The sequence below is a fragment of the Helianthus annuus genome, chromosome 16, assembly GCF_002127325.2.
Source record: "Helianthus annuus cultivar XRQ/B chromosome 16, HanXRQr2.0-SUNRISE, whole genome shotgun sequence".
Classification (NCBI taxonomy): domain Eukaryota; kingdom Viridiplantae; phylum Streptophyta; class Magnoliopsida; order Asterales; family Asteraceae; genus Helianthus; species Helianthus annuus.
In genome coordinates, this window is record NC_035448.2 from 185,109,011 (window position 1) to 185,124,578 (window position 15,568).

The 15,568-nt window shown below is 35.6% G+C and overlaps 1 long non-coding RNA gene and 1 other non-coding gene across 19 annotated transcripts; both read left to right on the top strand.

Annotated features, from left to right (window-relative positions):
- Positions 1-8,347: 8,347 nt before the first annotated feature.
- Positions 8,348-9,377, top strand: LOC110918605. Of its 4 annotated transcripts, none has more exons than XR_002581433.2 (5): positions 8,348-8,651; positions 8,733-8,767; positions 8,866-8,919; positions 9,076-9,202; positions 9,299-9,377. It is a non-coding gene; the product is annotated as an uncharacterized LOC110918605 (long non-coding RNA). The 4 variants fall into 4 exon arrangements; XR_002581430.2 differs by having other exon boundaries at positions 8,349-8,651; positions 9,310-9,377; XR_004883186.1 differs by having other exon boundaries at positions 8,349-8,651; positions 9,114-9,202.
- An 81-nt stretch (positions 9,378-9,458) lies between these two features.
- Positions 9,459-14,548, top strand: LOC110918604. Of its 15 annotated transcripts, XR_004883185.1 has the most exons (10): positions 9,459-9,572; positions 9,740-9,795; positions 9,868-9,918; positions 10,368-10,454; positions 10,852-10,966; positions 11,163-12,407; positions 12,523-12,585; positions 12,920-13,166; positions 13,264-13,758; positions 13,951-14,538. It is a non-coding gene; the product is annotated as an uncharacterized LOC110918604 (transcript). The 15 variants fall into 15 exon arrangements; XR_004883183.1 differs by having other exon boundaries at positions 10,852-12,407; XR_004883177.1 differs by having other exon boundaries at positions 10,852-11,275; positions 11,368-12,407; positions 12,523-13,166.
- The last annotated feature ends 1,020 nt before the right edge of the window (positions 14,549-15,568 follow it).

Below are 15,568 nucleotides of genomic sequence, written 5' to 3' on the forward strand. Positions count from 1 at the left end.
CCCCACTCAGTTCCGTGGCTGCTGCGCTTAGCTTCGTCATTGCCAATATCGGTTTCGATCCACGAACAGGCATGAACGAATACTGTTGATTTATTAACCTTTTATATATTTTTGAATTTTGAATTAGAATAAAAGTGATTTTATTTAAACTGAAAATTACATTTCATCATTTACATTTTCCATATCATATCAAAAAAAATTTTAAAAATTAATGAAACTTGAGACATCATCATTGATAACCTGTTAACCTGCTTACATAGTATCAGAACACTAAATGAAACTTTAGTGACTTTAGAGAGACATAAAAAATTTCAGTAACTTAAGTAACTTAATTGGAACAATCATCAAAGTGGTCAAACTATGTTACATTTTTATAAAGTTACCCCTACATGAAACTAATGAAGTTAGACTACACGAAGTGATCATTAACAATATCTATTTCAATATAACATGACTCCAACTTTATTTCTAAAAGAAGAGTGTGATTTTATACAATATTTATTTCAATAACATTACTCTAACTTTATTTCTAAAAGAAGAGTGTGATTTTATATAATATTTATTTCTAGAAGAAGAGTGTGATTTAAAAACAAAATTAATAAAACATGACCCAACTTTATTTATAAAAGAAGAGTGTGATTTTAATATAGCATAATTCCAACTCCCAATTGGGAAAAGAAATCTTATAAAAAATTAGATTATTTAATTTTTATAAAGTGGGTGTTTTTAATATAGTACAAGTCCAAATAGAAAAACAAACCTTTAGAAAAAGAAATGACGACCAAGAACGCATGTGATTAAAATACAATACAACTCAAATAGAAAAACAAATCTTTTAAAAGGAAATGGCAACCAATTGTAAACTACTGGTTTAGCAAAATATAAGATTTTCGTCTTATAATATATATATATATATAATATTTAATTGTACTAAATTTATTTATTCCAAATATTAAAAGCAAAATTGGTTGATGATGAAATAGAAATATGACCACGTTTTAGATAGAGATGTTTTTAAATATAGAAATTTGTGGGGTTGGTAATGACTTGTTACATCACATGTGTTTCCGAATTTACAACCACACATGCTCTAAAGCACAGCTGGAATGCGAGTCTTCATACTTTCTTCTATATATTGACAAGGCCTGTACGCTCACTTCATGTCAAATTGTCTATCAGATATACATAGATCATAAGAAAAGAGATGGCATTGCAAAATACAGAAATATCTAGAGATCAGTTGCTTCATTCTCAAGCTCACATATGGAATCATCTATTCGGCTTTATACACTCCATGTCACTTAAATGTGCAGTTCAGCTTGAAATACCTGATATCATCGATCGCCATGGTTCACCTATGTTGCTTTTCGAGTTAGTCGAAGCCCTCGGCATAAACCAGGAGAGAACTCCATTTGTCTCTCGGTTTATGCGCATCCTAGTTCACTCTGGTTTCTTTTGTTGAATCAGTTCTGTTTGTTCATGAAGGAAAACATTAAAACATACCTGTTACAGCAGACAGTGCGTTGGAGAATCCAGTAATGGAGTTCGACATGCTTGTCATCGTGATTTGGTTCCTCCTTAGGGTGCTGACTAATGATGGGAACTTAGAAAAACCGAAAAGGGTATCGGTTAGGAGATGAGGTCGAATTATGATGTTATGACTAATGGGGTGTATCTAATTGTGTAACTGAGCCACACTTTAACCTCCACATAATTCTCCTTATATAAGCACCTAGGAGGAAACCTAATTATTTAATAAGGGTAATATGGTCCATCAACAATTACCAATTAATTATTTAATAGGTTATAATATATTTTGATCTATATTATGTAAATGATTATAATGGCTATAGATTAAATATTAATACATAATATATTTAATCTTACATTCTCCCACTTAGCCGAGTAATCATTTACTATGAGTATTAGATAAGCCTGATCAGGAGTTAACACTCATTTTAGCCTTAAACAAGTATTATAGCAGAGAAATACAGCCGTTGAATCATTATGCGACTCAGGACCCCCATTAATCATACTATAGCCTTAATTGAAAACCTAATCGTCATGATCAAAATACGCGTAAGCCCTTTGTTTGACTTGTAACTTTATTTGTCTATATGCCATTATACCGGTTGAACATATTCTAAGAGACATACAAAATCAAACTGAGGAAATTTCATTAATCATAAAACATAAGCTATTACAATATGCTTAAATAAGGTCTTTACTAAATCCCATATTCCGAACATGTTCTTCATAAACCTTAGGAGGGAGACCTTAAGTCATCGGATCTGCAAGCATGTCTTTAGTACTAATATACTCGATACAAAGATTATTTTCCTCAACTCGTTCACGTACAAATAGATATTTTGTATCGAGATATAAACCAGCTCCAGTCGAACTGTTACTGTTCGATAAACTAACGGCAGCTGAATTATCACAGTAAAGCTTCAATGGTCTAGAAATGGAATTAACGATTTTGAGTCCAGTGATCAGATTTCTAAGCAACATTCCATGACAGGTTGCGTTATAAACAGCAATGTACTCTGCCATCATTGTGGAAGTTGCGGTCAACTGTTGTTTATGACTCTTCCATGAGATAGGGCCGCCTGGTAACATAAAGATATAGCCCGAAGTGGATTTCTTGTCATCTTTGCATTTGGCAAAGTCAGAATCAGAATAGCCCACCACTTCTAAATGATCACTTCTTCTATAAGTCAGTTTATAGTCTTTCGTCCCTTGCAGATATCGAAGTACCTTCTTAGCTGCTTTCCAGTGATCTAGGCCAGGATTAGTCTGATAACGGCCTAGCATTCCAGCAATATAAGCGATATCTGGGCGAGTACAGACTTGAGCATACATCAAGCTCCCGACTACTGACGTGTAAGGTATCTGGCTCATTTGCTTCTTCTCAACCTCTGTTGTCGGACACTGGAATGAACCGAAAACATCTCCCTTAACTACTGGAGCGACGGAGGGTTTGCACTGTTGCATGTTGTATCATGTAAGGACACGATCTATGTAAGCCTTTTGGGACAGTCCTAAGATCCATTTGTGTCTATCTCGGTTAATTTCGATGCCAATGACGTAAGAAGCATCTCCAAGATCCTTCATGTCGAAGTTATGCGAGAGTAACCGCTTCGACTCATGCAACATATCTAAACTATTACTTGCCAATAGAATATCATCTATGTAAAGGACAGGTATAGTAAAGTTGCTCCCACTCATCTTGAGGTAGGTGCATTGATCCACTTGATTCTTCATAAAACCTTGTTTCTTCATGACTTCATCAAACTTGAGGTACCATTGACGCGATGCTTGTTTTAACCCATAAATGGATTTCTTCAACTTACAGACTAGATGTTCCTGACCTTCAGGTTTAAAGCCTTCAGGTTGTTTCATGTAAACATCTTTGTCCAAATCCCCGTTAAGGAAAGCGGTTTTAACGTCCATCTGATGTAACTCCAAATCAAAGTGAGCTACTAGGGCCATGACGATCCTTAATGAATCTTTACGAGAGACAGGTGAAAACGTCTCTTGATAATCAATTCCCTCTTTCTGAGTGTAGCCCTTTGCAACCAATCTCGCCTTGTAGCGTTCAACGTTCCCATTCGGATCTAGTTTTGTTTTGAACACCCATTTGCATCCTACGGGTTTGACTCCGTTGGGTAATTCTACCAAATCCAAACGTCATTTTTCTTCATGGATTCAAGCTCATCAATCATCGCTTTATTCCATTCAGAAGACTGATCATTGCTAATGGCTTCATTGTAAGAGATAGGATCATTGAGCTTTCCGGGATCCATTTCAGTCAGGTAGGTAACATAATCATCCCAATTAGTAGGCCTTCTTTGCCTAGATGACCTCCTGAGTGGATTATCAGGTTCAGCATTGTCGTGGTTATGAGCGTTTGATGTGCCTTCGTCATGAGTTATAATGGGTTCTGATTGTGGAGGTGAATTTGGAGTTGGTGCAGTAGCTTCAGGTGCAGTAGTTGCATTGGGTACAAGAGGAGTAATCGGAGTAATGGTAAGCGACGAGTCTCTCCCCCCCCCCCCCCCCGCGTCTTGTACTTCTTGCAATTCTTCGTGAGGGTTGGTACTGCTCCCACTGACCTTGAAATCCTCCAGGAACACAGCACGCTTGGTTTCAACAATGCGGGTGACATGGGAAGGACAATAGAAACGATAACCCTTCGAGTTCTCAGGATACCCAATAAAGAAACAGGTAACTGTTTTAGGGTCAAGTTTCCTTAGGAAAGGATTGTAAAGTTTTGCTTCAGCAATGCAACCCCATACTTTCATATATTTAAGACTCGGTTTCCTTCCTGTCCAAAGTTCATAAGGAGTTTTAGGGACAGACTTAGAAGGAACTCTATTGAGTATATGAACAGCTGCTTTTAACGCTTCAGTCCAGAGGAATAATGGTAAATTAGTGTTGGCTAACATACTGCGCACCATGTTCATAAGGGTACGATTTCTTCTTTCAGCGACACCGTTCTGCTGAGGTGTACCAGGCATGGTGTATTGGTTCACAATCCCCTGGCCCTTACAAAACTCATAAAATGGACCAGGAGCTTGACCCACATCAGTATGTCTTCCATAATATTCACCGCCTCTATCTGATCTCACAACTTTAATCTGACGATCTAATTGCTTTTCAACTTCAGCCTTATAATCTTTAAAAGTTGTTAGAGATTCAGATTTTTCCTTAGTTAGATACAAGTACATATAACGAGAATAATCATCAATAAAAGTGATAAATGAAGTATGTCCTGTTATGCCAGCGATTTGGTAGGGACCACTAATGTCAGTGTGAATGAGTTCTAATAAATTAGAGCTCCTAGTGGCACCTTTCTTATTCGCTAATGTCATTTTACCTTTAAGACATTTGACACATGTTCCAAAATCAGAGAAATCGAGAGGAGGTAAGACTTCATCCTTTACGAGACGATTTAATCGTTCTCTTGAAATGTGGCCTAAACGCTGATGCCACAACATGAATGAAGTCTCTAAGTCTCGTTTCTCTTCCATCTTTGTGAGTGATTCATTAATGTTATATGACAACAAAGATTTGGAAAAGTTATCTTCTAGTTCTAATCTATAGAGACCACCATCCAGAATACCAGTACCATAAAGAACAGAATCATAAAGGATAGAGAGTTTGCGATGACCATGGGAAACAATAAAACCGTCCATGTCTAACTTTGGTCCTGATACAAGGTTCCGAGTTACCTCGGGAACATATAAGGTATCATAAAGTTTAATACATAAACCAGTTTTCATAACTAATTGTAATCTTCCAATGGCCTTCACTTCTAATTCTCGATCATCCCCAACCTTAAGCGTTCTTTGGTTTCTTTCCAGCTTCCGGATTGAAAGGAATCCCTAAGTTGAATCGGTAACATGAACAATAGAACCAGAATCAAACCACAAAGAATTAGCAGGAACACTTAAATTATAGGACTCAAGTATCATAAAATAATTGTTACCTTTCTTAGCTAGCCACTCCTTAAAGTCAGGGCATTCCTTCTGCATGTGTCCTGTCTTTTTACAGAATTTGCAGCGGATACTGCCTAAGGAGTTCTTAGAGCTGGAAGATGCACTTGTATTAGGATTAGGATTAGTCCTTTGGACTTTTGAAGCATCCTTCCTCTGATAATTGTTCTTCCTTTTCTTAGAATTGGAGGTAGTGAAGTTTGCAACATCAGTATGGCGATCCATCCTCATACGCTCTTCCTCCTGTGCGCACATAGCGACCAGTTCACTCATTGTCCATTTGTCCTTCTGAGTGTTGTAATTGATCTTGAATGCTTCAAAGGACGAAGGAAGCGAAGTAATGATGAAATGAACAAGGAAACCATCACTGATTTCCATTTCCAGCCCCTTCAGCTTATTGGCCATGTCATTCATCATCATGATGTGCTCGCGAATGCCGCTCCTCCCATCATACTTAGTTGTCACCAGCTTGAGAATAAAGGTACTAGCGTGTGCTTTAGACGTCCCCTTGAACTGCGCCTCCACAGAAGCCAAGTAGGTTTTAGCATCTTCAGAATCAGGAATATCTCCCCTGATAGCATTGCTTATGGACTGCTTCATAAACATGAGACACATGCGGTTACACCTAGTCCACTTTTCATGAAGTATCTGCTCAACAGCAGTACTCTGAGTGGTAAGGTCCGCTGGCTTATTCTCCCTTAGATCATAATCAAAATCCAGCAGCCCAAGCGTAAGCATGAAAGCATCCTTCCATGCAGCAAAGTTATCACCAGTCAAAGATGGAATCCCCTGATTTGGTGCTGATAGTGGAAATAAGATGAGCAAGTTATGATACTAAGGAAGAAGTTCTAATGTGATCTAAGGGCACGTTAAACTAAGGCAGGCATAAATAATGACCATTTTACATTATGAAGTTGTGATATTGTCTATTACTAACATCAAAATAATAGACTTAGTTAAAAAAAATTCTACTTAAACGAAGACAAATCAGCTTTGGCCAGAAGTGTAATCATTTAAGCATATATGCAAAGTGGTTGTAACAAATCAGCTTCGGCCAGAAATTGAAACAATCACTTTAGTTATGCACTTGTTAAGTATGTCATCTATGAAAGAATTAAATCAGCTTTGGCCAGATATTAAAACATTCATGCTTATGACGCACACTTAACATAGCTTTCGTAATACTTAATACTTGAACGATAAGTAGACATATCAAGTCTGCTTTGGCCAGAAATGATATGTCAAAAACTCATTCAAGTTAAGCTATTTCGGTTTTGTAAAACATTATCTGATTCTGATTTTTTAACTAAGTAATTACAAAACCCATCATTTAATAGCAAACTACCCGTTAGCGCGGATCGAACTTGTGCGATTAGTAAGGCCCAAAACTTGTGCGATCAGTAAAGCCCAAAACTTGTGCGATCAGTAAGGCCCAAAACTTGTGTGATCAGTAATGCCTTGTGCGATCCACAAATCTTGTGCGATCCGCAAGTCTTGTGCGATCCACAAGTCTTGTGTGATCCACAAATCTTGTGCGATTATGTAGTCTTGTGCGATCAGATCATCTCTTATGTGATCTAATCTTGTGCGATTATCTTATGCGATCAGATCATCTCTTATGTGATCTGATCTTGTGCGATCCAGTTGTGTTTATTTTTTATAACGACCGAAAATTCGAAAATTAAGAATTGTGATAGAGTTTCCAAATTATAATATTGATCTATTTTTATCATAAAATTTCGAAATCATAATCTGTTTATCCTTTTAACAAATTTCGAAAAAACATAATAGACAAAATTAGATCAAAATTAGGGAAACATTTAACAATTCAAATCATCTTCCAAATTATGAAGGAAAATTCGAATTTTAACTAAGAACATGATGAACCCTAAATAAAATTAACTTTAACCTTATATCCGAAATCCGGAAATAATTACACATTTAAACATATTTCTCAAACTGATGATTTCGGAACAGTTATTACGAATCAATGTATATGATCCGAGATGAAATCTTGGATGATAAAACCGAATTTTATTATGGTTTTCAAATCCTGTTTTCCTGCTCTAATCCAGATTTACGGATACAAAACAGAACTGACTAATCAACATATGCTCTGATACCACATGTTGAATCAGTTCTGTTTGTTCATGAAGGAAAACATTAAAACATGCATGTTACAGCAGACAGTGCGTTGGAGAATCCAGTAATGGAGTTCGACATGCTTGTCATCGTGATCTGGTTCCTCCTTAGGGTGCTGATTGATGATGGGAACTTTGAAAAACCGAAAAGGGTATCGGTTAGGAGAGGAGGTCGAATTATGATGTTATGACTAATGGGGTGTATCTAATTGTGTAACTGAGCCACACTTTAACCTCCATATAATTCTCCTTATATAAGCACCAAGGAGGAAACCTAATTAGTTAATAAGGGTAATATGGTCCATCAACAATTACCAACTAATTATTTAATAGGTTATAATATATTTTGATCTATATTATGTAAATGATTATATATATATATATATGGAACCCATTAAGTCTAACTACCTTTGAAATCAATATCATCCGTTCGATTATGCTGAGATTAAATCTGGGCCGTTTAAACTCCCAAAAATAACCGTTCTAATGGCGGTTTCTAGAGGTTATGGTCGGTTTTTGTAGTTAGTGGTTACCTCCACCTTTTGCTGCCCACTATCTCCACTCCACGACTCAACCGCCTAAAATATTACCCTTAACTGTTTTAGATATTATTCTAATGTTCCCATTAAATATAACTGCCTACTAAATGCATATTAGCCATTGGATTGACCTGAAATGAAATATTAAGCGTAATAATTCAAGGAATGCTTCTATAATGAGAAGGTTGAAGACAGTTTTTTTCTTCCCACGTCTCGGAGCAGTTATGGTGCGTCCCTGTATATTACCTCCCAAGTCCCAACACCCCTGCTACCTCATTTCTCCCAACCTTTTCTCTCATTGCGTCTTTTTTATTCTTCCCCAAGCTACAACCTAATCAACAATTTCCATGTCTTTTCTATCTCGGACGAAGACATCATGATGGACTCCGATTCTGCTTACACTATACACTCCAGTCAAGATTTCGCTGCCCCTCTTGTCTCCAGAATATTCATGGCCGTTAATCACGCCGCCGGTAATATCACTTCTGTTTCTATGCCTACATTCTTTTGTCATTGCTTATATTATATGAGCTTGTCTTTTGTGTTTCAATTAGGGCTAATTGATGTCAGGGCTGTGTTATTCATATAGGTAAATTTTCATTTATGTCGTCTCCATGAATTTCCATTTCGAATTTCAATTTGCAATGAATACAGTCTATGTTGCTTTTTTTTCAATGGGTTTGGAAGATTGTGAGCAGCTTTTGTTAAGCAGTGTGGATCGATTATGTCTCTACTGTCTTGGTAAGGTTTCTGTCCTTCTTCACTCTTTCTTTCTTGAATTTAATTTATGGTTCAAGCCTTCATGATAGACGGTTGAGCTTTCATATTTATGATTCTAATTAAACTCCCAAACCAATCGATTATTTGTGAAATGTGTGCATATTCATGTTTATGTAGGTAAGGTGTTCGATGAAGTACTTCTTTGGTTTTTGCAGTTGTGTAAGATCTGAGGGACGATTGTAACGAGTTGTGTGGACGGAAGGTAAGCCAACTTCTACAAGGAATTTGTGAGCAGCAAATCAGGGTAATTCACAACTATAATGTAAATTAAGTGAAAAACTAATGTTTTTGTTACTGTTTGAATTATAGGAAGTTTAGTTTTTCAATTTTCATGGTTTAGTTTTGATGTAGAATGATCTACCTGCACAAGTTAGTGAAGAATGTGATGGGCATGTTCTTTGTCTTGAAGTGTTGTTAAGGCAATTCTTCATTTCATAATATCCTTTAGTATTTTCCCATTTTACATCCAATTATTTATGTTTTAATTTAATGAGTGACAGTAAGATGCAAGTGGAACGATCAAACAATCAAGCAACTAAAAATGCCAATCATTTCTTGGCACTTATTCATTACCTTTCAGCAATCCGCAATAAACAATGTCCCGTGGCTTACGAGTAAGTTACTTATCGAGTTTTTATTTTTATATTATAACTTCCATCGCGAGTGGAATCTTTGTTTATGTTTTTTTTATTATACACCAACCCTTTATAATAGAGGTATAATAAAGCAAAATGTATTCAAAATTTGGGATGGGCCATCAAACTTGATCTCCCTGATGCAGCTAAAGAGAAACTTATAAGCTTAGAGAATGAATATTTTGGAAACGTGGCAGCTCAGGTGTTTCTCTAGACATTCTATATTTACGTATCGTTTTTGTTTCTAGCTTTTAACTGTCTAAATGCTCAACAGGGTCAAATGGAAGAGCTCATTGTATGAGTTAAGAAACAGAGGTTACATAAGGTATGCACTATACACATTCACGAGTTGTACCGGTCACCCAAAAAGAGATCAAAAATTTTGTACGGGTCACTAAAAAAAGATCAAGCTTTTCCCAAGGGTCATCCAAAAGGGATCAAAATTTTGTACTCATTACCCAATAAGATCAAACTTTTCGTCAGGGTCACCCGAAAAGGATCAAAATTTTTCATACAGGTCGCCCAAAAAGGATCAAACTTTTCACACGGATCACGTAAAAAGGATCAACTTTTCAAACGGGTCACCCAAAGTATATCAAACTTTTTGTATGGGTGACTCGAATTAGAAAATTTTAGGTTTCATACAATGAATATAAAGTAGATTACCTTAAACAAAACTATACAGAAAGTTGGTTATTCGTTCATTTTGGTATGTTTTAAATGCTAAATTACAAAATGACCTGATCCACTAACTCTTGCTTCAAATCCTAATAGGTCTGACAGCTAGAGCATTCAGCCAGTTTGCTACAGGAATTGGAAATAGAGTGTTTTATGTTAGGGACTGGAAAACTTTTGCTCAAGGTTTGTAAATGCATTGGTATTGTGTTTTTTTAACTCGTAGACTATGAGTCAGTTGAAACTTTTTTGTATATTTTTTCTTCATGACCATCATTAATAGGTGCCGTGAACTTTAAGATTTGTACATGATCTATTCACCCAGCTTACACTTTTATCATAGTTATTATACATGACAATATTCTCTGGTGTAGTATATATCCTTAATATTAGATAAAAATCATCCTTTTATATAAGAATCATTCAATATATTAACTATTAAGCCCTAAATTGACAAGTATGGTAAGGATATCGCTAACCGGGTTAGTAGTTCGTCTGTTAGTATCACCAACTTAGTATTTTCTACTTACATGTTGCTCCGGTTTCTATTTAATTTCTAATTTCATCATGCTTGAAAAAACAGGTTAAATCAAGAAGAGTAAAAACATCTTAAACGAAACCAACAACGAAAAGCTTCTGTACGTTCATGTTCATGCTTGGCGGGTCAAGCAATAGATAGCCATCGCTTAGTGGAACCGGTAATCAACTTAATCATCTAAAAATAGTACAATTAATTAAGCTTAAATTAATTACTGGTTGTTTTTTTAATCCCATTTTTGGCAGTCAATTAGAGAGAATAAAAATGCTTGACTGAAGCTTCATATAAATTATTACACTTTTGTTGAACATTAACTTTAAGTTTGATTAAATGTGGCTACTAATATTGAATTAAAGATATCTACAGAGAGTGCAATACTCAATCTTGCAAAAAGGTTCTACAGGAAGTGCTAAGTTTGTACTTTATGCCAGAAACTTCATTTGCCAAAGCTTGGATCATCATAGATAAGGTCAGGGATACCTATGTGTCAGCACTTAAATGCAAAATTGGATCCACTTTGTATGTTTTTGTTTTCAAATGATTTATTTTAGTTGGAAAAAGGTGGGGATACCCATGGAGGATATCAAGAAAGAGATAAGTTGGTTGATTTATCAAATGAAGCTATTGAGGATCTACTGCAAGTTTTTTCCATGAAGTCTTTAGTGGAGTTGGAAGGTAATTTTTGTTACTAATTGAAAAGTAGGGGTGAGCAATAATCAAATTAACCAAATCATAACTAACTTAACCGAATCGTAACGATTAACTGAAAGTTATGGTTCAGTTATGGTTTTGGTGTGTGGCGTAGCCGCATAGCTGAATTAACCGAACTGGACCAATGGTTATTATTTATAAAGAAATTAATGCGGATAAATGGTTATTATGTATAAAGAAAATATTTTTTTATTAACGGTAGCCGTTACAACGGCTATGAAGTTTGAAATGTGGCTCGGCTTGAGCGTCGAGTTGGAGACAGAGAAAACGGGACGACCCCGGTGGGAGGGGGTGGGGATGTGCAGGCCCGTCGCCGCACCAGGCCGACCCAGGGACGTCCCCCACACCAAGTAGTCTAAAATTTCATCTCATTCTCATCTAACACAATGCCAATTCTACTATAATCTGTTTTTTATATTTTTATCATTTTTGATTGATACAAAAAAAATTATCTATGGTATCCATATATATATATGTTGAGACCATGCCTTACAAATTGATTGTGAGTACCGGCTAATCGGCTATATTGATTATGACCAGGTACTTTTAATCTTTTACCATTTGGATTTTATATGTGTGTATATATTTATATATTTGCTATATTGAAATTTAAAGAGCACTTTATTCATAGTTCCCAAATTGCAGTTGGAGCGAGCGTTTGACAGTGAAATTGATTAATCTAGATTGTTACTCATCATGCATGTGTTGTTGACATCTAGATGCCAATATGTCACATTAAGATCAAACATTTGTTACTCATAGTTATAATACATTCGACTTTTGTCTGACGTAAGATCAAGAAACTATCTTCGGAAATATCACTAATTCATTATAGACGGTGATCTCAAGAGACAAACTGCATTCTACCAACCTACTGGGCCCTTCATTAGGTAATCTCTTGTATATTTTGGTAATTTCCTATTCGTAAGTTGTGTGTGACGAGTCGAACAGAGTACTAATAGCTGCAAGTGAATTTAGTAACTTGCATTGTTTTATTGTAACCAGACTTCAGTATTTCTATAACTTTTGAAGCATATGTAGGATTCTTCTCATCCTTTCTACCCCCAGGTGCGCTGGTTGTCTTTGATCAAAGGTTCTTTATTTTCTGAAAAATGCGATTTAATGATGACCTATGCAGCTGCATTGCATACATAGAATCTGAATCTCATTTTACGCTTATTATAAATTGTGTTTATAAAATGTTAGTTTATATGAGTAATAACTAGGGCACGAAACGAAATCACCACTATTTGGTCTTTCCCCAAACAGTGGGCCTATGGCTTTAACATTTATGGTTTTAATGTGTTATAAATACTTTGGTAATATCATAAACTTGTGTATTTATTATGGTAATATGCCCGTCCACCGGACGGGTATAGAACTAATTTCAGTTGAAAACTAGGTTCAAGCGTAGGTGTTGGAGCCTTAATTTCAAACGGAAAACATCGCTTGGGTTTTGGTTGATGAGCAAATAAAGCTACGCGCTTTCGAATGGGCGGTGGTTATGTCGCTGACATCGATTTGGGGCAAAGCGGTGGTGGTCGATGTTGGTAGGTGACGCAGGTTTGGGAAAGAGCGACGGTGTCGGTGGAGTGGATGACACGTGTGGGGCATTGTTACGCTGCTAGCGTAACCCGTCCACCGGACGGGTATTAAACTAGTTATAATGGTTATAGACTAAATATTAATACATAATATATTTAATCTTACATCTTTGTTAAACAAAGTGTATCATGCGATGATCAGGAGGGAAAAGGCTATTTGCTAGCTCCTGCTTCTCGGTTGCTTCTTAAGGATGAGCCATTAAGTGTTAGGCCCTTTTTGCTACTTGTGTTGGATCCAATCTTGGTAGACCCATGGCAGCACATGAGCAAATGGTTCCAAAACAATGATGTCACCCCCTTTCACACAACCCATGGGAGGATGTTTTGGGATCTGGCAGGCCAAGAGCCGAAGCTTAATCAGTTATTCAATGAAGCAATGGCTAGCGATGCAAGGCTTGTTACAAGTGTTATTCTCAAACATTGTGGAGGTGTTTTTGAGGGGATAGAATCCATTATCGATGTTGGGGGTGGTACTGGGACTTTTGCCGTAGCTATTGCCAAAGCATTTCCCAATATTCGGTGCATCAGCTTTGATCTTCCTGATGTAGTTAATGGTTTGGTTGGAAGTAAAAACTTGAGTTATGTTGGTGGAGACATGTTTGAAGCCATTCCTAAAGCTGATGCACTTTTGTTCAAGGTATTCTTAATATTTCACCTTTTTTCTTTTCTACTTTCATGTAATCGTTAGTTCCTTTTTGACAAATTAATAATCTTAACCTTTTGAACAAAACTTTTATCAATTACTTATTGTGTACAACAACTATTTATTATAATATTTATGAAAAAAAATATATAAAACAATGGATCTTACATGACTGGGGTGATGAAGAATGCATAAAGATACTAAAGCGATGCAAAGAAGCGATTCCAAGCAAAGACAATGGAGGAAAATTAATCATCATAGACATGGTCGTAAAGGTCAACAAAGAAGAGAATGAATTACTTGAGACTCAACTGTTGTTTGATATGCTTATGATGAGTTTAGTGACCGGAAGAGAGAGGAACGAAAAAGATTGGGCAAAGCTCTTGGTTGATGCAGGCTATACAGATTACAAAATAACACCGATATTGGGGTTTAGATCTGTTATCGAAGTTTATCCCTAAGTAAGTTACATTTCTTCTTAGCATGTTCTTGTTAATCTGTGGTTCTTTATCAACTTCGTTGTTCTTCATCATGTTTCATCTTATTACGTACTATTAAACTCTTGACAATATTTGAGGGTATGTGATTTATGCTTGTGCACAAGGCCTCAAAATCTTAAGTAAATTGTTAGCAGAGAGCCAGAGAAAGAGCTTGGTGGCCGGTTTAGAGATTGTTGTCAATGTCATTTGGTATGAGATATCATCTGTAATGAATTTTCTTTCCAAGCATTTAGAATCAAACGATATGATAATTGATGATGTTATTGAAAAATCAGATAGTTTTATTTCTTGATTTAATACTTTAGGCAATGTTAAGGAGATAATATATATCACCAGTGGGCGGCAGACTCGTAAATTTGTTCTTCGGTCTAAAACTTTTGAGGGTTGTTTATCTCTAAATATTATTTTTCCCAGTCTGAGTTGGGTTGGGTCGTAATAAAAAAATAAGATCAAATCTAAAAGTACATAATAGGAATATGTCAATTTTACTTAGAAAACGTATCGCATTTCCTTCGTGAGGGTATTTCTTTTGTTTCGTTAAGGAATAGAAGGAAATCTTCAACAAAAATAACAATAACAATAATTGTTGTTGTTATTACTATAATAATAATAATAATAATAATAATAATAATAATAATATTATTATTATTATTATTATTATTATTATTATTATTATTATTATTATTATTATTATTATTATTATTTGTATTACATTACTTCGTTTTTTTTTTCAATCTAACAAACTATACAAAGTAATAATTTATTCTATTCACATATGGATAACCAATCAACAAACATTGTGCTTGTTTTCCGTTTGTTTATCAACTGTTTCGATATTTTTAGGTTCTGATTTACTTAAAAGAATTAGTAATAACCATAGGTAATTTTGTAGAAACGAAGACAAACCTAGTTATTTTTTTACCAAATTTTAACATTTTCCATTCTACAAGGAGGTGGGTGGTTTTATATGATAATGTGACGTTATAGTCATATGATTTTTATGGATTCTTTTAAGCCTAACTAGTGACTTTTCCCTCGCGCTTCGCGATGGAATTCAGTTGTTCGTTACAGTACCAGTACTCGCTATAGTAATTAAAAGAGAAAACCTTACATCGATCGAAAAATAATAAAAATAAATATGATGTTGTTTAGTTGATATCGGTTCGGTTGTTTGCGTTTTTAGTTTTGTCAACATTGACTGAAAAAACATGTGTATTAGTACCGGTATTTATTTTTATTGTTTTGGCTTTCGATAGACTGACGTCGTATCGCTACCGTACCGTGTTAAACCGAACAACATCGGT